The sequence below is a fragment of the Athene noctua genome, chromosome 1 (genome assembly GCF_965140245.1).
Source record: "Athene noctua chromosome 1, bAthNoc1.hap1.1, whole genome shotgun sequence".
Lineage (NCBI taxonomy): Eukaryota > Metazoa > Chordata > Aves > Strigiformes > Strigidae > Athene > Athene noctua.
Genome location: NC_134037.1, coordinates 161582449 through 161608789, shown reverse-complemented (window position 1 = coordinate 161608789; position 26341 = coordinate 161582449). Strand labels below are relative to the sequence as shown.

Here is a 26341-nt window from a genome sequence, read left to right as displayed (position 1 = left end):
CCTATTAAAAATGCTAATTTTCCAGAGCAATGGCATTTATAAGGCTTTTTTTCTTTCATTTTGTCGTTCTCCAGAACCCCAGATAATGCTGCTGTTTGGGCCTCCAGCATGGAAGCTGATGTGATAGTTGTCGTGCTTCTGAGCTTTCACGCCCACAAACAAATCCATCGGTGACTGAGATCTCTTGCGCTGTGTTTGAGTTTGTAATTATCTCATGGCCCAGGAAAGCTAGAGCTCAGCTAGGAGGTTGCCTAAAATGTGTTTTTAAAACTTTGGCTGTGCTCATTTCTTAAGTGTGCAAAAACCACCAGCAGTTTAACTAGAAATCCCCTTTTTGCAGTTGTAGTGTTTTTCACAGTGCCTTGCAAAATTGGATTGCACTTCTTGGGGGTTCTGACCTTTAAAGCTGAACAGGTAGTTTCTCATGTACTTGTTCACGTTTGTGCTAGATGTGGGGCATCCTCTGAAAAGCGTGGGATACTCTTTGGAGTTGGGCACCTGGTGTGTTGGGCAGCCGGGGGTGGGCACCTTGAAGTGTCTGCAGGAACAGCCTCTGCCACCCAGCTGTGTTCAGAAGAAATAATCTTGGTGTCCTTCCCCTGTCCCTCTGCAGCCACGTGATTTTCTGGATAATGCACAGAGTATGTGGCGATGGCTGAATGCGGTGCTACAAAAGCCAGAGAATTGCTTTAAATAGCTAGAACAGGTTGGAGAAATCATGCCAAACTTTACTGACTAGGCTGTCTAGAGAGGACTGTCTCTTCACTGCCTGTTCTTCCTTACACCCAGCAAGTATCTTGTGTTTGGTGATGGAGGGTTTCCAGGCTGGGGAGAGAGCTGGGCTCTACATAGCTTGTTGTCCCAGCTAAGCTCCTGCTTGCAGCTGCAGATTAGAGGAGTAATGAGGATATGCTTTGCTTTAGGCATAATTTCTTTCCTGTTGCTTTTCCCTTTCCTATTTCTTTTTATTTTATTTCTTTAGACAGCCTGTATTGCTGCCTAATTGGATTACTAGGTCACTTACTGACTGACTGGGGGCTATACAGGATTGGGACCGGTCCCTGAGGCTTAGCAGTTTGGGGGGCTGATGTAGGCTGGCAGCCTACTGAGCCACTACAGTCCTGTGGGGCCTCAGTGGAAAATGGCATTTCCTGATGAACCCTATAATGGATGCATAAAGAAGCGGATCCATTCCTTTGTTCACCTGGCTTTTTAGCTTTAGGAAGGAAAAATGTAAAAATTATTTGGTTTAAATTGTGCCGTGTGGTGCATAGCCTTCAAGTAGGACTGGCCGTCTTCTGGGAAACACATCTAAATGTAAAACCTTGAGTGCAGTTCAGATGTTTGCATACTGGAGATGAACAGCTCTTACTTAAAAAGTGTGCTCTGTATCTTAAACAAAATACCTCCTTGCAGTTTCCATGGTAAGCTCTTCTTCATAATTGAATAACAGTCATAAATGGTTACATAAAACACAAGCAAAACACTGCACGGTAGCTGAAGGCTGCACTTGTCAGCTCTGTGTTTGTTCTTCGTGCAGGGGAGTGTGCTGGTACCTGACAGCGAGGCCTGACCTGGGGTGCAGCCATTTGGTGCATCAGCCCTGCATCTCAGATTGCTGGAGCCCAGCTCCCCGGAGAGGCTTCTTGTGTTTGCCCCAGAGCTGCCTTGTGACTCATCTCCAGACCCTTCTGCTAAGAAGAAGCCAGCTAGAGGAACTGTGAAGGCCAAAATTGTTAATGGGACTACACAGAGAAAAACTCAGACCCACTGCTTTCAAGGTATCTCTCTGCAGATACTGCTGTCAAACTCTTTTCTTTCTGGAGCTGCTATATTCACCTAGAAGCTGTTAGACCTTTGAAAAATAAGAGATCTTGCCAAGGTGAGTACAAATGGTGTGTCAGACCATGTTTTTAAAACGTCTTTTTTTTTTTCTTTTTTCTCTCTTCAGTGACTGAAGTGTTTCCAAGAAAGAAAACAATAAAACTTTGCTACTTCTGGGACAAGAACTTCTGTGCTGTTCTACCTCTTAGATTTTTACATTTTAAGTGTGTAGGTATCTGTTATGTCAAGTCTTCCCCATTTCTGTGTCTCTTCAATTATGAGGATTTAAGTCTTGCTTGCTTAAAATTTGTCACGTGGACCTAGTAGCTATTAAGAAAAAACCAAAACAACAACAAAAAAACTCCATGGAAAACCCCAGGTGTGAAGCAGACCTCAAGGTTCTGATGCCTGAAGCTTGGCAATGCTGTATTTTCACTGGTGGAGCTCCTTGCAAGGAGCGGGTTTATCCTCCCAGGCAAGAGGTTGCTTGTCTCTTGCACCTGGTGTGTGCATTGCTGACCCCTGCCAAGGGCTGTTCTGTTTGCACTCTGCCCTTCTCCTGCTGGTGTGGGTCCCCATCAGTGGCAGTCTCGGAAACATGCCAGTGTGTTTCCAGCTGGAGGCAGAGATCCCAGGGGTATGGCTGTAGGCTGGAGGGACGAGGCAGAGCTCCTGGGCTCAGCTGGGTACATGACACACAACCAGCCATGTGTGCAATACCCTTGGGTCTGCTGCCCTGTCCTTGCCTGTCACTGCATGGGATGCTGGCCCCTCAAACCCCTGCCTGTGGGCCATGTGGTGGTGAGGGTGGATGCTGTGTTCCGGGTTTATCACTGCCAGCCGTGCCACACGTGCAGGTGGGTGATGCTGAAGCGTACCCTCTGTCCACTTGGCTTTCATGTTGGACTGGGAGCGCGTCCAGGGGCGTTATGGCACCTTGGAAAGACTGCGTCTGACAGATTACTTGTGGATGTTGTTTTGCTGCTTCTCCCTCCCCATAGCACCACTGATTTGCAGGCGGTGGCTGCTCCTCCAGCCCTGTGCTCTCGGCGCTTCCTGATTACCGCACATATGGCGTGTGAAATTACCCGGCACTCGGCGGCCTGCGTGGCACCAGCAGCAGCAGCGCCAGCTAGCAGCGGAGTGGCAGACCGAATTCTGAATCTTCCCCTCTCCTCCGGAGGGAGGGGGCGAGAGTTTTTGTTCTTTTGTTCGTCTGAGTTCGTATCGCAAAGCGTGTTGGAAGTAAGCCCACTGCCTGTGTGTGGAGGGGAGAGGAATGGATGCAGGGGAGGCGGCAACAAAGCCATCATCTTGCTTTGCTCCATCCAGAGAGCAAGACGCAGTGGGGTTTCCTACTTTGTGCTTTGGCAGCAGGTGCAAATTGCCTCTGTGCTGATGGGTTGGACCCGATCATCTCGGCAGGAAGCCTGTGACACCGGCATCTCTGTGCAGTGCATCCCTGTGCTTTGGGCCGGTGGTGAGCTTGCCCTCTGACGGAGGATTTGGGATTTTCCCATGGCTGGCACTGGCCCCCATGCCCGTTCAGGTGCGTGTGCTTGGGCCTGCTCCTGCACTCTGGTAAGGCAAAGGTGGTTCTTGACTGTCTCCACTTCTTGAGGTGGTTGGTCCCTACATGTGGCACCAGGGTCTGGGTGGGGAGGGGGGTGCGAAGCAAGAGGTTTGCAGCCTTGGAGTCGCCACATAACCCTCACCCTTCCTTTTGGGGGGGAAGAAGAGGAGGGAGGTGGGAAGGAGGATGGATGGTGTTGCCTCCATCCATCTTGTGACCACTGTGGTCCCTCTGCTGCGCTGCACATCCCCAGGGCAGCAGCCCTGCCAGCCTCCCCCCATAGTGGAGAGGGGCTCTGGAGGATGTTGCTGTCTCAGCTCCCACCCGTGGTGGTTTCTGCTCAGCCTGAAAGTGTGGAGGCCTTGTTTGTTTCTGACAAAAGCTGAAGCCCTGCTAAAAAGGGAGCATCCTCTGAGGATGCTCCTAGCCCCTGACATATGTGAGAGGGGCTGCATTCTTCTGCCCCCCATCCCCCTCCTTTTCTAGTTTTCCCTAGGGTTTTTGTTAACTGTGAAGCTGCTAATGTAAAATGAAGGTGTGGAAATTTCATATTGTAGCAATTAATCAGCCCTCCCTAATACTTTCCAGTTGTAAATTGCCAGTGCTAACAGATGCGTGCTGTTGCAGCTGAGCAGCTGATCCTGCCAGGAGCCGATGGTGGGTTATGTTTGGTTGGTTACTGCATCCTAGGAAGCCATAGCATGCCCCTACCCAAGTATAGTGCTTTGATTAGTTTAACAGAAAGTTTCCAGTTATTAGTTAAACACATTTTTACTATTTTTTTTTTCCTCTCATGTACTTAAGTGAAACTAAAATAGAAAAGGTGTTATATTGTTATGGGACAGCCAGTGCAAGTTTTTTAGACTTTGGCTCAGTCCCTGCAGTGCGTGAGAGCTGGTCAGTAAATTCCTGTTTGATTTTGGTAGGTGTAGGATTATTTCTGCTGTGGGCCATACACACACAGATCTCCTTGTCAAGGATTTAGAAAAAAAAGACCCAAAGAATTTTCCCTTTAACAATGTCTTGTTGCACAGAAGCAGGATTTCTTGCCCTCTGGCATCCCCGTGTCAGAGACCTCTGAGTAGCAGAGGTCAGGATTTGGGGAGGGAGGGGGGCGTATTGGTTGAGGCTGCACTCGGCTGTGTGACTTGTCAAGTGCAATCTGTACAAAGTGGTGCTGTTCCCATCCACCCCACGCCTGCTGGATGTAGCTGGCTGGCGCGTTTTGATTAAAATGTTGCGGGCAGGGGAAAATAAGGAAGAAACTAAGCGCATTTCCTATCTTAGATTTTTAGGAGACTCTTAAGGGAGTACACTTGGATGAATAAGGCAAAGGCGAATTGCAAAAAGCACTTACTAAACTTGTCTGGGGATTTCAGCCCTGTAGTTTGTAGCGTGAAAGCTGGGCTTTTCTTTAAGAAACGGCAATAAAAGCCGACAAGCCTAAAGACCCAGATTAATTTAGAAATTGCAGTTGGGGGAGGAGGGGTGGAAACAGAAGTGCAGGAACTCAGACTGACCTTTCCATCAACTCCATCGCTCTTCCAAAAACGTGTATGGCTTCTGAGCTGTGGTCGAACTGCGGGGTCCCCCAGGCAGCACGGGGCAGGCTGTACCTCAGACACTGGGGTACCACCTTGCTCCCCAAATGGCACAATACCTTCTTGTGCAGGCCTCCATGGCCAGCATGGGCTGAGGCTGTCTGTCAGTCTGGCTGATTGGTGTTGTGTGGCACTACTGAAGTAGAGGTGTCAGAATCTGTCCTGAAAGCACCAAGCAAGGCGCAGAGGGTATTTTGTAATATGTAGTAGCCCTTCTGTGCAACTTAAAGAAGTTAGCTCTCAGTTCAATGCTCTGTCTGACGCGTATCGGTGGCTATTATAAAGGATTTAATTATCCTGATGACCCGAAGTAATGAAAGAAACAGGCCTGTTCACGTTGAGCTGTGATGTTGAGCATGGTTACTTTACTTCCCTCTTTCCTTCTCCTCCCTCTTCTCTAACATAAAGCTACAAAGTGAAAGATGATAACAGTATTCCTCTTTCCCAGGCTGCTATATACAATTGTTTCTATGATCTTTGTTTATATAGATCTGAGGCAGATTAAAGCGCCTTTTAAAATCAGAGTACTTGTCAGGAGAGTGGGTGAGCCAATGCATCTATCTCACTGAAAATATTTCAGACTTCCTGATACCTTCCATCCTTCTTCCCTAATCTTACATTTGTGCAGCTGTGCATTTTGTGCGCTCCTCACAAGCTTCCTGCTGCTCTAGGAAAAATTTAACCATTTTATGCAGTCTAGTAAAGCTACAGGCAGATTCCCTCCCAATATTTATTAATCCGTATTCCCTTCAGTGGGAAGCAGAGAAGAGAAGCCAGATTATCTGTGGGGCCCTTTGAAGGGAGATGAGGGTTTAACGTAAATAAATGCTTACACCCGTATCAAAGGTGAGCCCTTTCCATAAATAAGTTGCCAGGACAACAACTGAAGGAGCAGCAGAGGCTTGGGGAGATGTAGTGGGGCCACCCAGAAGGAAACGATGCTGCAGGAAATAAAAGCTGGGTCTCCTCATTCCCTGTCTGATCTTTGTCCATAGGATGGGTCCACTGATTGCAATGGATTTCACTTGGATTAGAGGTTATCTTCCCCTTTACTGTTTTCTGTACAGGTGGGTTATCACATGACCAAACTCTCTCCTGAAGTTCTTTAAAAAAAGCTATACATTGCGATACGTGTATATGTTCCTATACAGATATCACATGTGCATATATATTTCAATATATAATGCCGTTTTATCAGCTTAGGAAGTTACTAGGTTACTTTTGTGCCAGTGTTTTTACCTGTGTAGAATGGGAGTATTTACTGACAGATTTGTTCAAGTCTTTCTCCTGCTCTTCAGTTGATGATGGCTTAAATAAAAAAGCTTTCTTTAGGAGCACGTGAGAGAAATCTTGTTTTGAAAATCTGTTTGGTTTCTTAGGAACATGTGCACATATGTTTTTGTCTTTATGATCTCAGGTTTCAATGGTATTTAAGCCCCATTTTTCAACATTGAGTTATTTAGAAGTATTAACCTCTTTAACAGTACCTAAAGTGAACTAGACTGCTTCTTAAACTGCTGCACATGTGTACGCACGTGCACAGTATGGTCCTTACAGGGCCTGAGCAGCATCTCTGGATCACTGCAGAAACTTGGGAGCGCCTTGCTCTTGCTTGTGCTTTGCCTCCAAGCAGTGCAGGTGACTCAGCTGGAGCTCACACTGTGGATATGGAGAACTGCCGTTTTTTGTGACTGTCTAGGGAAATCCCACATCTAAAGCAGCCACGTTTGAAGAGGTTTTCGGGAGGCAGCTGGAAGAGTACAAAATATTGTGTTTGGTGTTACGGTTGGTAAGGATTTGAAGGTAGTTGCAGTTTGAGCTCTGAATAGTTCAGCTAGGTCCTTATCTTTACTTGCCCAAACATTCCATCAAGTAAGAGTTGATTTGTTTTCCTGAGCAGAGGAGCAAAAAGAGGGCTGCTGGTGCTTCAGCTTTGAGCAGCGTTGGAGCTCTGCATGGTTGGTAAAACCAGGAGGGTTTGCTGCCTGTTTGGTGTGCTGGCCTGTCCCTTGGAGCCCTGTGTCTATACCTTCTGCCAGGGCTGTGCCACCTTATGGGCAGGGACAGCCCTTGCAAGGGGGTCCCTATGTCACACACATGTATGTGAGGAACCTGCAGCCCAAGGGTAAATGAGTCAATTGGACATTCATCTGAAAATACTTTCGTAAAGGCAGGGGCATGTGGGTGTGAGAAGAATGAATTGGTGTCTTGTACATTGCCTGGTTTGTGGTTATTCCAGTGGAGGGACTTGCAACCCCTGCTGACCAGAGGCCAGTGAAATGTGCCCAGGACTGCAGCGGAGGTGTATGCCCTGCTGGATGTCCATCCATCACCTGCGGTTTCTCTTTCAGTTTTGGTCATTCTGCTTCCAGCATCACTCCTACAGATTACAGCAGTAATCTTTGTCTGGTGGCTCTATGAATTTCATTTAGTTCGTGGTCTCTGCAGTGTTTAAATCTCTCATAGATTTGAACCTTTTATTTCAGAAGTCAAAATGGAGGAAAAGAGCATACTAATTCAGTTTTAATGCCAGGTTGTGTTGGAAGTACTCTCTCTTAACAGGGAGGTATGCTTAAATTTGACTGAGTATTGGTTGGCACTGTTCATTTGACTGAGGCCTAAGTGTGATTATTATGTAAGCCTTTCCTCAATAGTTTAAAGCCTAATTAAATAGTATCTATAAGGGAGATACTAATTTAATTACAGAAGCTTTCTTCTGACACACAAAGTGCTCAGCTACCAAGAAAAGCATGGTGGTTTCCTAAACTTGTATCTGCATGCTTTCTTATAATTTCAGTTGAGTTCAGTGCAAAGCTGACCAGAAGATAGAGCAGCAAGGTATAAATACAACCTTTTCCAGTTTGCATCATCCAAAGCTGGTAGTTTTGTACATCAGCATGCAAATTTCCATTCTTCACCGTGGAAAAAATGGAAAATAGTTTATAAGCCCTCCCCCCCGCCCCCTTTGTCCTTTCTTTACCATGTTTGTCCTGTTAACTTTCAAAAGACATTTCTTGAGCTGAAAGCTTGGAATTTGGATAGAAAAACTGTCATAGTCTTTTCCAAAATATGTAGGATTATAAAATATGTAAGACTATCCAATGTGTAACAGGTTGATGTGAACTGAGGCTCCAGTAATTTTGAAAATGACACGATATCTATGCATACAACTCCTAGAAAACTGACCCATCAGTTATTTGTGGGGTTTTGAGCATCTGGAATGATTTCCTGATTTTGCAGGAGACTTAGTGTGTAGTTGAGGTCTAACTGCTTCATTTCTGTCTGCCTCATTTACTCCCTTGTGTAAAAGACAAATAATACTGATACAAGAGAGCTGTGTGAACAAATGCTTATGATTCAGTAGTGGTATGCCCTGCATAAGGTACTGTTTAGATATAGTTAATCCTGCCTTGGGGGCAGCAGGATGCCATGTACAACCTTTTGAAATTTCTTTCAAGCCTGTGATCTAGGCTCAGCTGGCTGAAAACAACCAGGCGTGTTTCACGTAGGAGGTCAGCTGAGCCTTGATGGAAGCCGTACCATGTTTCTATATAGCATGGCATTTCATTTGGTTTCTCACGTTACCCTCGTTAGTCATATCTCATCTTAATTTTTCCTCCTCTCCTGACTTGCAAATCAGATCCTGCTTGGTAGATGGTACGTATCGTTACAAGAATTTTCCCTAGCAACCAGATAGATCTCCAAAAATAGCTTATCCCATCATTGTAGAGCATCTCTGAACCTCAGGATGTTGTGCTGAAGTCTGAGCAGTTAAAAGCTGTCAGTTTGGTGGGACAAAAATGAACTATGCTGTGAGTGGACTTGACTTTGTGCACAGAGTAATGCTATTTGAGACATCAGAGAAATTCCTGCAATGTTTACGTGCTGAAGAAAAATGCCTTTGAAGCTTAAGTATTTCTTCTTTGTATCCATGTGTATGATTTTGTTTACAGCTTGTTATCTGAACAGTCAACTGCTCGGTGAGCACCCGATGTTGAAAGATGTGTAGTGCCTGGGTTGGCTGTGCCAGGTTTGAAGTTAGCTACTTAAATGGCTGCTCTTGGACCTTTTACCCCTGGTACCTGGAGCAGCCTGGCATCACGCTTCCTAGGCTGAGGAGTGGGATGGCCAATTCATGAGGTCTTTCCTTTCTGGGAACATGGGTATATAAGTCTCTGCTACTATTTGTTTTTTATGCTAGTCAACAGAAGAAATATTTTAAGACGCTTTTGGAGTGTGGCCATTTTCTTTTTCCTGTCTCTCCAGTCTAAGAAAATTCCAGTATTTGGGATATCATTGCATTTCCATAGCACTGCAGGAGCATGAGAATTTATAGAGATATGTTCAGATGCTGATCATCTGCTGTGGCAATGCTTTTTGCAGCGATTATATTTTCATTGCTTTTGGAGGGCATTCTGCAGTCTGGCATGTTGTTATATTCCCCTTTCCTGATTATCAGCTTCCGTTCTCCTCCAAATCCTTTCTTCTAGCCATCTCCTTTTTTTGCTATATTTAAACTATCCTTTACAGCTCATATATTTTTAAAAAATCTTCCCTTAGGTGTTTTTCCTCTTAATGTAAACTCAAAATGAGGAATTTTCAATAGCTTGACATCACCCTTGCATTTTATGCATAACTTTTAATCACAATTGCACCAAAAATGTAAATGCTCTCCCATAAAACTTGAAGAAATCAGAAATGTTCTCACTATGCTTGGTTTTAAAACTAGGTTTGAATCAGAGAGTGAGTAAAGAAGCTGTTCTGGACTTAAATGATGAACACTGCCTTGGCAGTGATCAGAGGTCTTGGCTGGAAATTGGGAGCGTGGGTTCAGATTCCTGCCCTTCTTCCCAAGACACGTCTGATCCTCCCAGGTGAATGGCCATGGGATGTATGGGTCCTCTGAGATTTCTCTCCTCATTTGAAAAGAAACTTTTATCCCTCAGCTGAAGGACTTTTCATATATAAAGAAAAATAATTATGTAGCTCTTGTTTTCTGGTATTGCTTTAGCAGCCACCACCTTCTAATGCTGGTTGGTTTGCCTGGAGGGGTGGAGGGGTGCAACAACTTGAACCTGCAGGTGCAACTCAGTCTTTAAGCAAAAAAGCTGAACTGATGAGAGTTTGATGGTAGAACCTATTGCGACATGCATTTCAGAAGGGGTGGCGGGTAAAGCAGCCATGTGCATACTGTGCTGAAAAGTGTGAGGCTCTTTGTGCAGTCAGAGTATATTTACTCTACAAATTGCACCCTGCGCTGTTTCCGGGGAGCAGCCGTGTTTTGGAGGGGTGGTTTCTCTTGCCTGGGCTTGCTTGTGTGCTAAGGGAAATAACTTGCAAAAGTAACTTGGCTGTTTAAACAGCTTAGCCCTCATCTTGAATGAGAAGAACAGGTGTGTTCAATGAAAAACAAAATAAAGGCAAGATGTGCTAGATACTAGCTTCTATTTATTATCACATGAACCAGTATTATACTAAATCCATTTTTGATAATACCCATGTGCTTTTCTTTATGGTAGATTTTGCTGAAGAGTCAGCTGGTTCTCTGGACGTTTTGCTGAGAGGCCTCTTTGACTTTTATCTGATGTGAATTGTGAACATGAATTTCATGGTGCAAAAGGATGTCAGTGAAAAATGACATTATGGGCTTGGACCAAAACCAAGTGATGACCATGGAAAGTTCTTAAACTTGTGTTGGTAAGCTCTCTATTGTGTCCAAAATGGCGCAATTTGTTTCAGGTTGACCACTGTAAATAGCTTTTAGATAATACAAAGAATGATGAGTTTATGCATGTTTTTCTCTTCAGTGTGATAGGTGTGGGTCAGAAGAGCATCTGCTGTTAGGAGCTGCGGAAGGGAGACAAATGTATTGTACCCGAGGGCTTTGCTTCTGATTTGATCAAGCCTGTATCATTTAAGCTTTTTTTACTCCTCTCTGAAAAATGAAAATGTTCCTTTAATACCATGTACTTATTTATCTATATTCTTTTATAGTACAGCTGTGACCTGTTTAAAAAGAACCCCAACAAACCCAAAACCCATAAGTGAATTAAAACAGTGGCAGATAATTCAGTCTGAATGTGTGATGACATGCAAGATGTAGGTTCTTGGTGGCCAGAAGTTACATAGATTGTTAGTATAGAAGATTGAGGACTGCTCAGATTAAAGCAGGATGCCAGACTTTTATTTGCTTGGGAGAGAATAGACAATTAGATGTAATATTTACACTGAATTACACAGAGAGGGTTTTTTCATTATTTGCATTCTCTAGGGAATTCTATATTTTCTAGCATATTCTTGCCATATGTGTTTAGTTTCCAGAAGTTTATATACATTATCTGCTTTTTGTTCCAAACAATATAACATTTATTACTAGTTTCATGAGTTGTTGTTTCAAGGGGGAAAAATCTGTACAAAGCTGCCTGTAACTTTGAGTTCTGCTCTGGCATCATACCATATTCAGTATGTACCATCTGTGTTAAAAAGGATGATAAAAAAAATATACATATCAACCAAGTCACTGTGTAGTTGGCTTAAAGTAATTTCACGGTCATGAAAATCTTGTTGAGGAGTGTGCCTGATGATTCGTTGTTGGTTGCTAAGATGGATTTTACCCCTTAACCCCTTCCCACACCATAGCAAGAAAACATGGCTCATGTTTTCAAAGTGGTGAGGTGCATGTCTGTGCTCGGCAAGTTCTTACTGTGACAGGCAGCTCTGGTGCTGCTTTGGGGACCCATCCCTCCCCACCCCTCCTGGAAAACCCCTGTGTTCTGCTACTTGACAGCCAGTGCTGGAGATGGGATTCAGCCCTGGGAAGAATCTAGAGTGCCAGGGCTAGGTTGTCCCCAAGCTCTGTGGCTCCACTGGGGTCCTGTGGAGCTGCACTGTTCCCTCCCTTCACACCACGTGGATGGGTCCTGGGAGAGGAAGGGTGGAGAGGGCAGCCCAGGTCACTTGTCTGCAGAAAGAGGGGCAGAGAAAAGGAGGTGCATGCACACGGGTATAAAGCAGCCTGAGAGGTGCTGGATAAAGCTGGGATGTGCAGAGATGGAGGTGGGCATCTTCTGCACTGGAGAGTTTCTAGAGTCTCTTCCCAGCATCCTTCCCCAAGACAGGGGGTGTGTGCCAAAAACAAAATGGCAAGGAAATGTTCTGGGGCATTGCAGAAGGAAGCTTTTTGATGAGAAATTACTCTCCTTTTGGTTGTGTGCTTACAGCAACAACAGATAGAAAGACTGTATTGCACATAATTACAAATAAATAGAGGAACGACTGCGGTGCTGTAAACATTGTTTTCCATGCTCACAACCTTTTTTTTTTTTTTTTTTTTGAATTACTTACCCTTGATTGTTGCAATTGATTGCAATTGTGAGAGCTAATTTTAGTGCATAAATTCTATAATGGAAGCCTGCCAAATGTTTGTGTAATGGAGGATAACAACTGCACAGAATGTGGTACAGGGCATGCTTGTCTTCCTTTCTCCAACCAAATGTTAGCAATGGTTTCATGGGGAGATACATATAAATATGTATAGGCAATATTTCTATATACTCAGTTTTGTCAAAGAAGAAAACTCAACCAACCCCTCCTGGAAGAACAGAAGAGCAATTTAAAGAACTGTGATGGGTTTTAAGAACAAGCTGAATTCAACACTGATGATAAAGTGATCATTGCCTTAGATTTAGGACAAATACCAAACCCAACTGAGTTCACTTTTAAACTTTGCATGATGGAACAGAGGGTAAATAATGTTCCAATCTTAAGGATCAAATCCAGTATGATTAGCTGATGAAGTTAACGACCAGCCTATGGCTATATAGATCTGGACTCTTAGAAAATGTCATGGTAGCTTTCCTAGCAGCTTGGTCCAATTTTCATGAAGTTCCATGTCAGGACTTGCAGGGAGAGGATATTTAGTTGCCACAGGATAAAAAAATCAAATATTTATTTCTGAATGAAATGTTAACTTGGGAATAAATTTTCTTTCCATATCCACATTGCCATATATCCTGGAGTCAAGATACAGTAAATTTGGGTCTGTTTGTATGGCTTTCCTTTTCTTCCAGGTGCATTTGGCCAAAGAGGAGGAAGAAGTTTGAAGCGTTAAAGAGTGCATGTGGGTTTGTGGTCTTTAAGGCTGCTTGGGACATTTTTTATCTGACTTGAAAATTGATGCGGGAAAAAAAAAAAGTCATCTAATAGATTAGTTTTAGTACTCAAATTATTAGGTGAGCTCACTTGTAAGATAAAATACCAAAACTAATAGGAACTCATGTCATCTTTCTCCCACAGGTTTTTGGTGTCTCCTCTCACTTATTTTTATGCTGTCATTCCAGTTGTGATTTGCCTTACATGCTTGTTTAAAAACAAGTTACACTTTCAAGCTCCCATTATACAAACATTTGTCTTGGTTATCCTTCCAGAGTAATTCACAGATGTAATTTTTGGCAAAGTCAGGGCCAAGAATGATGATAGGTGGAGGATCCACCTTCCTGAAACATCAGCTTGCTCTTTTGTGTTGGTTTTAGGCATTTTTAGTTCAGCTGTGTGCCATATGGGTTTTACTTAAGGAGATAGTTTGTCCCTGCAAAAGAGTCTTTAAAAAGGATAGAGCAGTTTAAATATGTTCAAGAGAATTAATTAAAAGCCTTTCAGTTGAAAGGGAATGAGAGCTTTTTTTTTTCAAAATAAAGCTCCAGTCTTGTGAAACATTTTGCATCAATTACAAAAGGAACTTCAGTACATTTTTCTAAAATGAGGAATGAGCCAACTGCATCTGCTAGGTGTGGGAGTGACATTTCAAAATCCCAGTGACAGTCACATTATCAAACTAAACATCATCTCTCTCTCTTACTGGTGTGCACTGCAGAATTCCCCACTTTCTAGGGGCAAAATTTCCCTTTGGAAAATGCTGGTGAAAGGTATGGACACCTTCAGGGCCTGCAATTCTTTACCATAGTAAAATTTGTTTTTTACAGGAAAGTGAACTTCCAGGCTCCTTGTCCTTAACTACATCTCAGTCTGTACCAGGAGGGGTTCCTGAATTTCATTTGCCAGGTCTACTTGGTAATAACACCTTTGTCTCCCTGGTGCTGAAGAGGCAGCCACGGTGCTTGGTACTGCTGTGACACTGCTGGACCCGGTAGGTGCAGTTGATCCTTCTGCTCCTGTGCCCGTGTGCTGGGATGGGGCCGAGGGGCTCAGCCTCTAGCCCACGAGCCCATCTCCAGTTCGTGCACTAGTCATGACTAGCTCCAGTCTCTTCAGAAGACTGTCAAAATGGCTGTGAAAAAGAGGACTGAAGAAAGGGAAAAGTATGAAATATTTTTTTGAGCATTGAGGACTTTCACTGTTGGCTTATATTTACAATTTTTTTCAGGTGATACAAAAATAATATACTGTAGTGATTTTCCTCAGTCTTAAGCAGTTGTAATTATCTACTTACATAACAATTTTTATTGGTAGATTACTAGATGCATTGCAGAAGACCTTTGATGTCATATCTGTGTTAATGGGAATGAATTGTGATTTTTTTGATAAGTGAAATGTCACAGGAAAGGTCACACTGACGCTACAGCAGAGCTGGGAAGGTGACCTCTGCTGTATGCTGTCAAGTGAGCAGTGCTGTTTCTAGTTCTAGACTTTATTGTTTTGCTTGCAAAAGATGACAGAATTGTAGAGTTGTGTAGGTTAGAAGAGCTCTCTGGTCCCACCTCCCTCTCAAAAACCATTTACAAGCATTTGTGTATGTGTATAAACAGTGATCTGGTGCAGGAACGTCATGCATATTGCCATCTTGTTTGATGCTGTTGCACATGTTCTGAGAGGATTTATTTGCCACATTGGTCTGGAAGAGATGTGCTCAGTCCTGTAAAAACTCAGATTGTGCAGCCCTATTGTAAAGAAAGCAATACCCTGAACTGGAAGGTCTCTTTGGAGAAGTTGATGCAGAGAGTAAATTTGAAGGAAGAGAAAGGCTGGTGGGCACAGAGAAAATAGTATTGGCAGTGTAGCAAACAGTGTAATACTTAGAAGGCCAGGGCCATAGAGAGGACCAGGAGACAAAAAGAGCAGTAATGAAAGAGAATCAGTAACATCAGCGAGGCTGATTTGAAAGCAAAGCTGGAAAAGTAAGCAGAGGGGAGGTTGCTGTCTTTGATCTATTTGGTATGTAGATTCACAGAAACTTGAGGACAGAACAACTGTGCTGATCATCTGCACCTGGTGGTGATCATCCACACCTGCAGCTCTTTGGGAATCCTTCAGAATCTCCTTTGAGAGGGGATCATCCAGGGTACCTGTGAAAGCAAGTTCATGTTACTGTGAGCATAGATGAGCTTGTTCAGTCAGGAGGTATTTCTGCAAGGAATGCTCTTGCTCTGGAGAATCGCTTGCAGAACATAAACGAAAGGTGAAGACCCCGATCTAGTTTGGTCTTCTGCATGACAGCAATCACAGCATATCACGTACTTTCTCCCTGAGGCCTGTGATGCTTCAGTTCAAGTTGTGGCACATCTCTTTGGGTGTTCAGCTTCTTTTGCCATGATGACAGCCTGTGTGCCCCTGGGTGAGCCTCTCCAGCACTGTGTTATTTCTGTGCTGGAAACATGTGCTCGGTTTGGTGTGCACAGTGTGCCTGCAGTAACACCAGAACTGGCTGGAGGAGCTGCTGTTTTGATGTGGTAACAAGGTAGGAATCCGGTGAAAAGGTTTATAGCTGCTGCCGTTGCTGTCTTGTTGCCCAACTCCTGTGCTGCACTATTGTCTGGAGGCCCTCTTGGAGTTGGGGGTGTGCAGGCATGCGGCTGCTGGAGTGACATTGGGAAGGGTGATGGCTGTGGGAGCCCTGAGGAAGGCAGGCAGCGTGGGGCAAGCAGACAGTGAAGAGCTGGCACCTTGGGGATGTGTCGGAGGGCATGAGGAAAGTAAACATAGCAGTGGCATGTGGCCAGCAGCCAGGCAAGGGGAGAAGGACTGCAGAAGGTCTGCATTCAGGTAGAAGCTGTGTTTTGAATAAAACTGCTCAGCTTACACACCACAGCTATTTTTTTTTATTTTTTTTTTTTTTTACCTCCTGAGACTTTTATATGTTACTAAACTTTACAGTGTTTCAATACCACAATGTAGTTAATAGCCCTGGGTAACTGGGGGCAGTGGGGTGGGGAGAGGGCACAGGGATCAGTGTTGCTTGGAGAAGAAGACAAAGGCTGGGTTTGTAGGCTGGTGGGAATGTGCCAGATGAAAGAGGAAGAGGATGAGAAACGGATGTCGGAAGTGATGGGTCAGGGTTGAGGGGCTGCAAAAGGCACACCTCGGGGTCTGGCTGTGGGGGCAGAGCGAAATAGCCCAGCTAAAGGATTCACAATGCTACAAGGGTGGAGAGAAGATGCAGTTTAGCAGAATAGGCTGGGATTATTACTAGGCACCTTGTAGCCTTTTTTTTTTTTTTTTTTTTAAATACATTTTTGGTAGGGCAACGCCATTAGTAAAACTGGCTTGGTTAATGGAAATGGCTCATTGTGGAGTGGGATGCTGTGCTCGCAGGACAAGATCAGATGTTCCCCGCAGGTGCTGAAGCCAAACCAGCAATCTGCCTTAGAGAGTGATTGGAAAAAACATAGAAGAAACTGTTCTGAGCAGTGTTGGTGGTGTTGAGGGAGCATGGCTGGGGTTGACTGCAGCCTGTTCTGCTTACCTTGGCATACTTTTCCGAAAAAAAAACCAACCAAAAAACTTTCTTGAGCACCTGGGTTATTTATTTATTTATTTTTTTAAATGCTCCAGGACTGAGTTGCTGTTGGAAGGGAGCGGTGTTAACCCACCTCTTCCTTTGCTGGGCCCTGGGTTCCTACTGCCTTGCTTGTGTCAGTACCAGCACTCCCAGGCCACGTGGCTGAAAAATGACCTGGTTTCATCAGATACATTTTTGGGTAGATTGATTTGACTGACATGTGGGTGCAGCCATGCTCAGGTGGCATGAAGGAGCCAGTGGGAATGTGCAGTACTGGGTTGTGCTGTCCATTTCATGGTCTTGCTCTGAACTAATAGTGAAAGAGTACTCTTGAGTGACATCTCCTGCCCTTCAGTTCTAGTATTACTGTTAATATTTAGTTGGTGGGGTGATTGGTACAGACAAAACCACCTTGTGGATCCCATTTGTCTTAATCCTTCCTTTCCTCTCAGTGTACGTTCCAGTTAGTGCTTCTCAAGTGGAGCTGCTGCAAGGTAAGTCAAAAGCATCTTTAAGTGCCACTGTTACATTGATACTTGTACATAAAGGGCAAGTTTCTCGAGAGCGTTGCTGGCTCCGTGGGCTGTCTCTGGTCTGCGGCGTCAGACCTGCTGAGAGCTGCATATTTAGAAAGCTGGGCTGATGTTCTCACAGAGATAGAGCCGTCTTCCTGGCAAATGCTGCATAGCCAGGGTTTAGACTTGCTAATTGTGACTAAACTATGAGTTGTCAAGAATGTGTTGGAGGTGTGATATGAGGGAAAAATGGGATGAGGTAAGAGACAGGTCTTGGGCAAGAGCACAGAAGGGGGTACTGCACTGAAAGAGAGCAGATATCTCTGGCAGGTGAATGGCAAAACAGCATTAAGACAGGGTTTCAGTATTAGATGTAGGAGATGATGATTCAAGAAATGTATACATATATCATGGCCTGTAGGAACAGTGCACTTGGAATAAATGAAACAGAAGTGTTTCAGCTCTAAATTTTTTTTATGCAAGAGGTAGGTGTGTTGCTGAGACATGGAGACAGCTCGATGGTGGCTCAGTTTGCTGACAAAAGCAGTGAGTTGGCATGAACAGTGTTGAGTGTGGGAAGGGCCATGGGCAGCTGGCAGTGCCCATGGGGTAAGAACGTACGTGCAGTTTGGGGGGATCAGAGGCAGAAGAGAGCAGGATGAGATTATTTCCCCCTGCCAGTAGTGTGGTATGCTGCTGTGGTTTTACACAGCATCGAATTCTAGGGCATGTGTCCCTATTTCTTGGTTTCCCCTCATTTTGTCCTTTTGCCACTTCTGCTCTTGGGAGCTCCCCTTCTGACTGCTCTGCTCTAGACAGGCTCTTTCCCCTTTAGTTTTTTGGACTCATACTGCTGTCACTTCTGAAGCAATCCCAGTCCTTATGAGCATGTCACAGGTTTCCTCTGCCCTGTGCTTCTTGGGAGGGGTTTGAATGGACCCTTGATTGTGCAAGTTGTCTTTTTGATAGCATCACTTAGAGATGGGATGCTAGAGAGATGGCGTAACTGGCTCTTTCCACGGCACTTCAGAGGGGTGGCTATTAAAAGCTGAGCTGGGAAGCTTGACAGGGTAGAGCAAGGTACGTGACGGTTGCTTTTTTTTCCAGATTTGTATCAAGATAGGAGAAGCATTTGGACGTGACCTGTCTATAGCCTGAGATAATTTCTGCACTGACAAACACGGAAAGAGAGAAAGCAATGGAGAGCTAAGAGCTAAATCTCTTCTGTACAAATGCTAGGAGCATATGTAATAGGATTGCTGAATTGGAGTTACATGTTTTCAAGGATAAGTACTGTATGATGATACCGTACTGTTGCAGTCGTTCTCAAATCGGGAAGAAAGGATGGGAGATTTACAGTAGTTGTTGGGGATGCTTGGGTTACACTATGAGCTTCTAGAACAGAGAACAAGAAGGCCTTTGCATATAAGACAAAATGGATCCCTAAGAAGGCTGGAGTTCTGATTGAGCAGAGTCCTGGGGGGAGAAAACAGAAGCACTCTGACCTCAATGTAGTCGGGTGTCACAGATTTTTCTTACACAAAATACAAAGGTAAGGAAACTGTAGATCTAGCCAAACTTTGGTTAATTTACATAGAAAAAATTTTTAAAAACATTTTTATTTGTTTTTTCTGTGGACCTTTCAAGACACATTAAAAACTCTGCACATCCCAACACCTGTGTTAAATGCATATTATTGAAGCTATAGTTTTAAGCAATCTCAACTTAGAAGATGTCAGAACTGAGGTTGTCTGCCTAATCTTGGCCTCTTTACATGAGTGTTTTGATGCAGTGTTTAATTCCAGGACACCTCCTGCCTTGCTCACAGCACATTTGCTTCCCAGCAGGGCTGCTGATGGTGGGCACAAAGCGAGGGCTGCCTCCGGCCCTGGTTTTGTTGCAAGAGAGGCTTGAGATAGGGAAGAGGAGCAAGCTTTTGTTGCTGTTGCTCTCTAGTTTGGGAAACCTGGGGTCTGTTTCTCCTGGGGATGTGCTGGCCTGGATGGATAAAGGCCTGGTCTGGGCTCGGTCTGGCTTATGGTCCGTGTGTCTGTCACTTGTGCCTTTCAGCCCCTAGCCAGGCAAGGGAGGGAAATGCCTCATGTCAGAGCTGCTTTAGGGGCAGATGTCTGTGGTAGGGCAGGGGCTGGCTTTTGTGGGGTGGGAGAAGGGTTATGGCACGCATGCTCCATGAGAGGTGCGGGTGTTTGGCGTGAGTGTGCCCGAGGAGCTGATCTGCACTGAACATGTGGCGATGGAAGCTCTCTGAAGCTGCTGCAGACCTGAGTGCTGGATCAAGGCCAGCACAGCCTCTCCCTAGAGCTTTCCGCACACCTCTGGGGGCAGTGGGAAACCGGGGAAGGGCCTGGCCCGGCCTGGCCCTGGGAATTGACGCAGATTTTAATCGTAGCAGAGCGACAGTTCTGCGTGTCATTAGGATTCAGGCCAGCGTGTTTTAAGACTTCCAAGCTGATATCCTTTGCGCACCTGTAGTAATGCAGATGAAATTCCCAGAAAGGTTACCCATCTATTGCTGGTCCTGCCTGAACTCATAGACACAGTCCCTCTATGCTGCCAAGTCCTCCTTGCTCCCCGAGGTATGTGGGGACACCCTATTTTTAGCTAAGTTTCTGCCTGTTTACAGGTAAAGCATTTCTTTCTTGAAAACGCAGCTGTGCTGAGGGAAAGTGTCAACCAACACTAGGTAAACAAAACTTTTTGGTGAATGGCTGAATAACCTTTTCCTGAACCAGCGATTGGCGGGAGCCTCTCTCAGCTGACATGAAGGTGGATCAGGACCTGAGTTGAGTATTTGAAGCTGCTGCCTAATGCCTGATGAGGGTCCTGCTCCAGCTTCTGCTCCAGTCACACCGCCTTTTGCCCTGGCTGGTATGGTGGCAAGCAGGCTGCTATAAGAAGCCTGCTCACTTTACTTACAGTTTAGCTAAGGAGATTGCTACAGTTTCTTGCTTTTTGTTGTTGCAGTTGCTAATCCTGCAGGCAAGCTGGTGGTTCCACCATGTTCTTGTCTTTGATTATTTTTTGATGAAAATCCCCTTTTTGTGTTTTTTGTTTTGGTTTTCCCCTCCCCATCCCTGCCACTGCTGGTGTGAATAAATGGGAAGATGCCTTATCTTACCTGCAGCGTACTGGAGCCTTACTTTTCCTGCCATATAGCGAAGGGAGATGCTTTTATTGCTGTGAGTTGCTGGGAGCTGTGAGTTTCTGGGAGCGGGGAGGTGTAGCTGTGCATCTGAGACATGGAGCCAGACCCCAGATCTACTGCTGGGGTGAACTGGTGTCCCTCCATAGTGGTTTGGTGGAGCTTGTGTGGAGTTTGGTGGATCCTGGCGGAGCAACCTTGGCTCGGAAGTTTTTGTCTGAGAGCTGCTGCATGGGGCAATGCTGTGGGATTTGGAACATTTGCTCTTAGCAGCTCCCTCCTCTCTTTTAGGTACACTGCTTTTTGACTGTAGCTGATATATTGTCAACTAACAAAAGACTGTTCATGGTTGAATTATGGATGCATAAAACAGTGTTGGGCTTTTGACTGGGCATCTATTCAGAAAGCAGGTGCTTTCTCTCAGGATTTAAGTTACTAAATTCATTAGGGCATTTCAACTTCTTGCGTTTTAAATTCCCTGATCTTAAAGAACAAAGTCATTTTCTCAGCTTTGGAGGCTGACATCTGCTTACAGGGATTAAGCATGTTCCTGTAGCAGCGGGCGCAGATTTTCTTTGTGGAAGGGGATATATTGAAGAGAGTATTAAACCCAGTACAAGTTCCCATACTGGGATGAAAATTGCTTTGCAGATTTGGAATGAGGCACGTTGGAGCTCGTTTATTTATTTGGCAGATGTCTGATGATGTTACATCATCTACAGCACTTGGAGCCTGTGAGGGTTTTTTAAAGGCTCAGTTCATTGTGGTGGGTCGAATGGCAACGGGAAGCTCTACTCTTCCTGTTTTCTCTTTGTGGGGAACACAACCATTTTAATAATGAGCTGTCAGCAAGCTCTCCCTCTCACAAACTTGGGTTTCAAGGTGATGTGAAGATGGTTGATCAGGAAGAAGGGCCATAGAAAATCTCAGTTTGGTGGTACTCATGGAATTGTCAATCAACTCACTTTTCAAATCTATGAACAGCATGTGGTGATGCTATTCGCTGGGGATAAGTGACCTTTTACTACCTCAGTTGGACAGGCATTCTAGAGATTTATTTTTAAATGCATTCTGTTTTACTACCTTCAACCTGTGTCAGTGCTTTGCATTTATTGTTTTGTGTGATCCAAACTAAACCAAATTTGGCCCCCAAGTGTAATTTTGCTGACAGCATGCAACCAGGAGCCAAGCTTTTTATAAAACTCAAGATCAGTAGAAATGGTACAATTAGCTAAACTCAACTCCAGTGGAAAGAGTTGCTTTTAAACAAGTAAATGTTCCCTGCAGGACTGGCAGCCCCAGATACTGCAGCCTTGAGCACCCGGAGCTGACTGACTGCAAACCAAAGGGAAACCGACTTAATTGGGTTTTGCAGCTCTGGCAAGTATAAAGAGCAAGAAATACTGAGAAGCAATTTGGATTTGATTTTCCCCCCTGCATTAATAGGTCGAGGTGATGTTAGTAATAAAAATCTGGCCAGCTCTTTGACTGCCATAGTTTGGCAGAGGTCTGTCTGTTGCAGGTAATGAGGGTCATGCAGATTAACACCAGCTGCGTGCATCTGGCTTGATGTTTGAAGTTGACCTGTTAATCTTTCTCTTCCATTCCAGAACCTACACGGGACAACAAATGTTTTCCTACCTTCCTACTTACTTCTGTAACGCCCTCATGTGAGTAACAACCGGAGTGGTTTTGGTAAAGACTTTTACTGTTGCATCTGTTTGCAGCTCCTGCCCACTCTCCCTATGCTCTGCTTACTTGTCCCTTCCCTTCTCTGTCCCAGGACAATGCTCCATAGCCTGCAGAGGAGAAGGAGTGGTCTCTTAGAAATAAAAATGTTAAGGCTTCTCTGAAATACGCAGTATAATACATAGTGAAATGTTTATATGAAAAATCATGTCAGCAGCTGTGTGTTTTATCAAAGAATGTCCAGAAATGTTTATAGAAACATGACAGCACTAAATCAGGATAGTTGGTCACTAATCTTTACAAAGATTAAATAAAACATTCCCCTGAGGCACCCTGTAACTTGCAATATATGTATGACCCAGGCTTTTAAAGGCTTCTCTCCTGCCCTTATTCTTCTCCACACTTCCTCCATGTGGTCACTCCAAATTGCTGCCAGCTGGCCTATTTGTTATGTGTGTTTGTTTGTGCTGTTTCTAATTTTTGACCTTTCAAAGAGACAGACAAAATCTGTGGCTTATGCAAATCTTTGAATTTGCAGCCAGCCTCATAGTGGGAAGGAAAAATACAGGGAGTTTAAACCACAGAAGGGAACAGATTCTGTTCTTTAGTGCTTCACTACTGACCGTAGACCCTAGCGTGCCTATAAAAGAACTGAAGTCTGGCCTGTTGTATTTGAGGTTTTCTTACCTCTGTGTTGCCTTCTATCCTTATTTCAGACATTAGGTTCCTTCTGGTATGTTTTCAGCTTGACAAATATGATCTGTTTTGTTTGTTCCAGGTAAGGTTTTTTTCAGCTGAGTGGTTTTATAGTGTGGTACCTTCACAGAGACAAAAACAGAACAAAAAAATTGATTAAAAAAAAGTCAACATTGTAGAGGAAGCAGAATGAAACTAGAAGACTATATATCATCAAACTGAATGTACCAGTATATGAATATGTGGCAGAAGTCGGTTAACAGAAAATGATAGTGAAATTGGGTGATATTTCCAGTTTCCCTAGAGTGAAAGCAGATGCAGTTTACAATGGATAATGAAATGTTATGGTTTTATGTTTTATACGTTAATTCTGTCAGTGCAGTAATCCCAAGGTTCCAATCCACTGCAAGACTGACATTTACGTTATAAAGAGATTCACAGACATTCATTGAGGATATAGATTGAGAGCACATCTTAAAAAAAAAAAAAAAGAAAAAAAAAAAAGTAAAAAAAAAAAAAGTGAAAGGTCTCCTCTTCATTCTCTCTTCCATTCTCTCCCATTCCATCATATCAAATATTGACTAATGTCAAAGGGGCTGCTGTGTGTGACCCTGAAGGCTGTTGTGTCTTTCACAAAAAACCCAAAAGTTAATTCTTTTTTTTTGGGGGGCGGGGGGGGAGGATACTGTGTGTGATGTTTTCATACTTGTGTATGGCTTGGGTTTTATAAGGTTAAGTCTTTAGCGCTTACAGCATCCTGCCCTGTCACACATCTGCATCACCAGGGTGGTCATGAATCAGACCAAGGTACTGATCCAGTGTATAAACTGTGTATAGTTTGCCTGGTTAGCTTTAAGTTGGCCCTGTTTCCCTGCTGTGCTTCACTGCTGAGTGGAGGGGGCATGGCTCTGAGCTTGAGGTATCCTTTTAATCAGGGACAGGTGCAGTGGCACAGGTGCTTTCTTCATTCAACAGTAAGCAAGCTCAGGGAGCTAAAATGGCCATAAAATAAAAATGTAGTGTTTTGCCCAGCTGTGTTTTGTGAGCTGGGGGGCTAGAAGAGGGCTGGTGGCTGTTTGGAGGTGGGAATGTGGGAGCAGGATGTGGCAGCCCCTATGTGGAGTTGTTTAAGTGTGACGAGGACGACAGGGACAGGGGGTGGTTGGTTGCCTGAGGATGCTGTTGACCAACAATGCACATCCCTTCCATCTTGGTATGGAAGACACGACTCAGATGACATGGGAAACTACAGCCAAAGCCATAGAAGCATCTGAACACATCGATTTTGACAGAAAGCCCAGCCTGAAGACACTGCATTTAATAAAGCTGCATCAGAGATCTTGCTGTCCTTTGGTTACAGCTAGTTCTGCTCTAGCTGACTTAATCAGTGAAGGTGTGCTGTGGCTACTGCACATCCTTATTTTAAATTAATGAAGTTTGGGTGTGATGATTTGAAAAGTGCTAGGGTGTATATAGCCACCTACATTTCCTCTGGCATGTTTCTTTATTATCTCGCAGGACTTCTGACTGCCCACCTGCACTGGAGTGCTAGTTAGCAGCAGTCTCCACAGCTTTTGGTGCCTGTTAAAGTAAAGATGCGTCACCATTCACTCCTAGGTAGCAAAACCTACAAGCATGATGATCAGCTTTAAGCAGGTACTAGAGCACTTGTTAAAATCAGGGGTGGTTTTAATGCATCTGAAGTCAATCCTGTGGCTGTCTTTTGCTGAGGAGTGATGGGGAGTTTCCAAGGCTGCCTGAAAGGCTTTGCTGTACCTTGCTTAGCAAGAGCAAACAGAACTGGAAGTCATTGGCAGCCCGTGGAGCACAACTTCAAGATTTCCTCTTCTGCAGAGCCGCTTTTTCCTTAGTTCATCAGTGATACCTCTCAGAGGCTTTGACATAGAGGGGAGAACTTCTGCAACTTGGTGCTTCCTACCACTGTTTGCAGTCTCTCCTTGCCAGTGCATTGGGACAATTTATCCCAGTGCTGGGACACCAGCCACTTCCCAGTGCTTTTGGACTCTGCTGAAGGCTGACTGAAGAGAGGGAAGTGGTTTAATGGAACGTTTTGCAAAACTTGGACCTCTGTACAGTGTACTTTGGACCAGTCCTTCCTGATTCTCCTGGTATTGCCTGGAAGTCTCAGGCACTGAGCTGCCACAGAGAAGGCTTCTGCTTGTAACTTGTTCTGCAGCACTCATATCCTCTGCTCACAGCACCCTCCTTCTGACAAAGGTGTATGTCTGAATGCTGCAGTGCATCTGTATGCTGCCTGCAGTGAATAATTTCTCCTGTTGTTGTTACTGCATAAATATGCAACCACTTGGAGGTCTGCCCCTCCTTTTCCCTGTTTTAGGGCACATACAGCTGAGGCTTCCTCCTCTTTGCTTTTTTCCCTGCTACATCATTTGGTTGTGTCATTTTTGAGGAAATTTGAGGAGAAAGGAGATGTCTTGGAATCTGTTTAGTGGTCTCATGGCCTCAGCAATCCATGTCATTAAGATCCTTCCATCCATAACCCAGTGACAGATGGACATCCTTGATTAACCCTTCCTTGCCAGCTATGGGGTTATGCTTTTTTGCTGTGGATTTAGAGCTTCTTCACTTGTGTCCTGCAAGATGATGTCCCAGGAGATTCCTGCTTTAAGGACCAGCCAGAGATCCATGCTGAGAGTGGGGTGGAGAGTGAAGAAGAGGAGGCATCTCCCTGGAGAGGCTCTGGGTCACTTGTGCTGCAGGATCACCTAATGAGAAGAATGCAGGAGTCCTGGGGCCTTCTGTGCTTTTTATTCTGCTTTTGCAGGGATGTCTCCAGTACTTTCATCCATGGCTGATGTAGGAGGCTCCCTTGTCCTGTGGCTGACTGTGTTGCTGAAATGGGTGGTAAGTCCGATGCTCACACCCTCTGAGCTGGCCTGACCCGAGCTGGCCTCTAGATAGCTCAGCTGGTTTTTGCAGAACCCTGAAAATGTGGAATGTGGTCATTTAAGTTTGAAGAGTTCCCTTATCTGTTGGGTGCAGCTACAGTGACGGAAGTGGGCCAAGTTATAAAAGTAATTTCTTCAAGTTACTGAGTGCAGCATTTTTTACATACTTAAGCATACAATCTCTGATTACTGCTTTTGTGCAATTAATGCAACCGATGGAAGTGAACCATTTTATTGCTCTGCAACGTATTTCTGTGTTTTCCCACCTGTTGCCCTATTGCCACTTTAATATATACCCACCACTATTCATACCATGCAGCTATGCCACTGTGTATTAATCACATTTTTCTGGGGTGGAGGGGACAAATAACTTTGGTCACACAGACTTACGCAGAGAAGGATCTGCCCTGGTACGCTATGATCTCACAAGAGCTTCTTACAGTTGGAACAGTGACAGCAGGCAGCATTGGAGTCCACCTCCCAAACATGTTTAGTCACAAATCAGGCTTTAACTTTCAAGTAACAGACAAATACTGAAAAGGCTCATAAGAAATAAAAGGAGCAGGAAGGATTTTAAAAGGGGGAGAAAAAAGTACGAATGAGGAAAATTAATCAG

The 26341-nt window shown here is 44.5% G+C and overlaps 1 protein-coding gene across 13 annotated transcripts in view; it reads left to right on the top strand.

The window, feature by feature from the left end:
* The window catches only part of TIAM1 (TIAM Rac1 associated GEF 1), a 189340-nt gene that overhangs the window by 33914 nt on the left and 129085 nt on the right, over positions 1-26341 (top strand). For 6 of the 13 annotated variants that reach the window (XM_074902643.1, XM_074902693.1, XM_074902581.1 and 3 more), the window contains exons 2-3: positions 1541-1882; positions 22021-22080. The gene's annotated coding sequence lies outside the window, so the exon portion shown is untranslated. Of the gene's footprint in view, positions 1-1540; positions 1883-1951; positions 2053-3286; positions 3374-10517; positions 10696-13979; positions 14144-22020; positions 22081-26341 lie in introns of those variants that run through there. The other 7 variants (XM_074902626.1, XM_074902598.1, XM_074902663.1 and 4 more) reach the window with 7 other exon arrangements.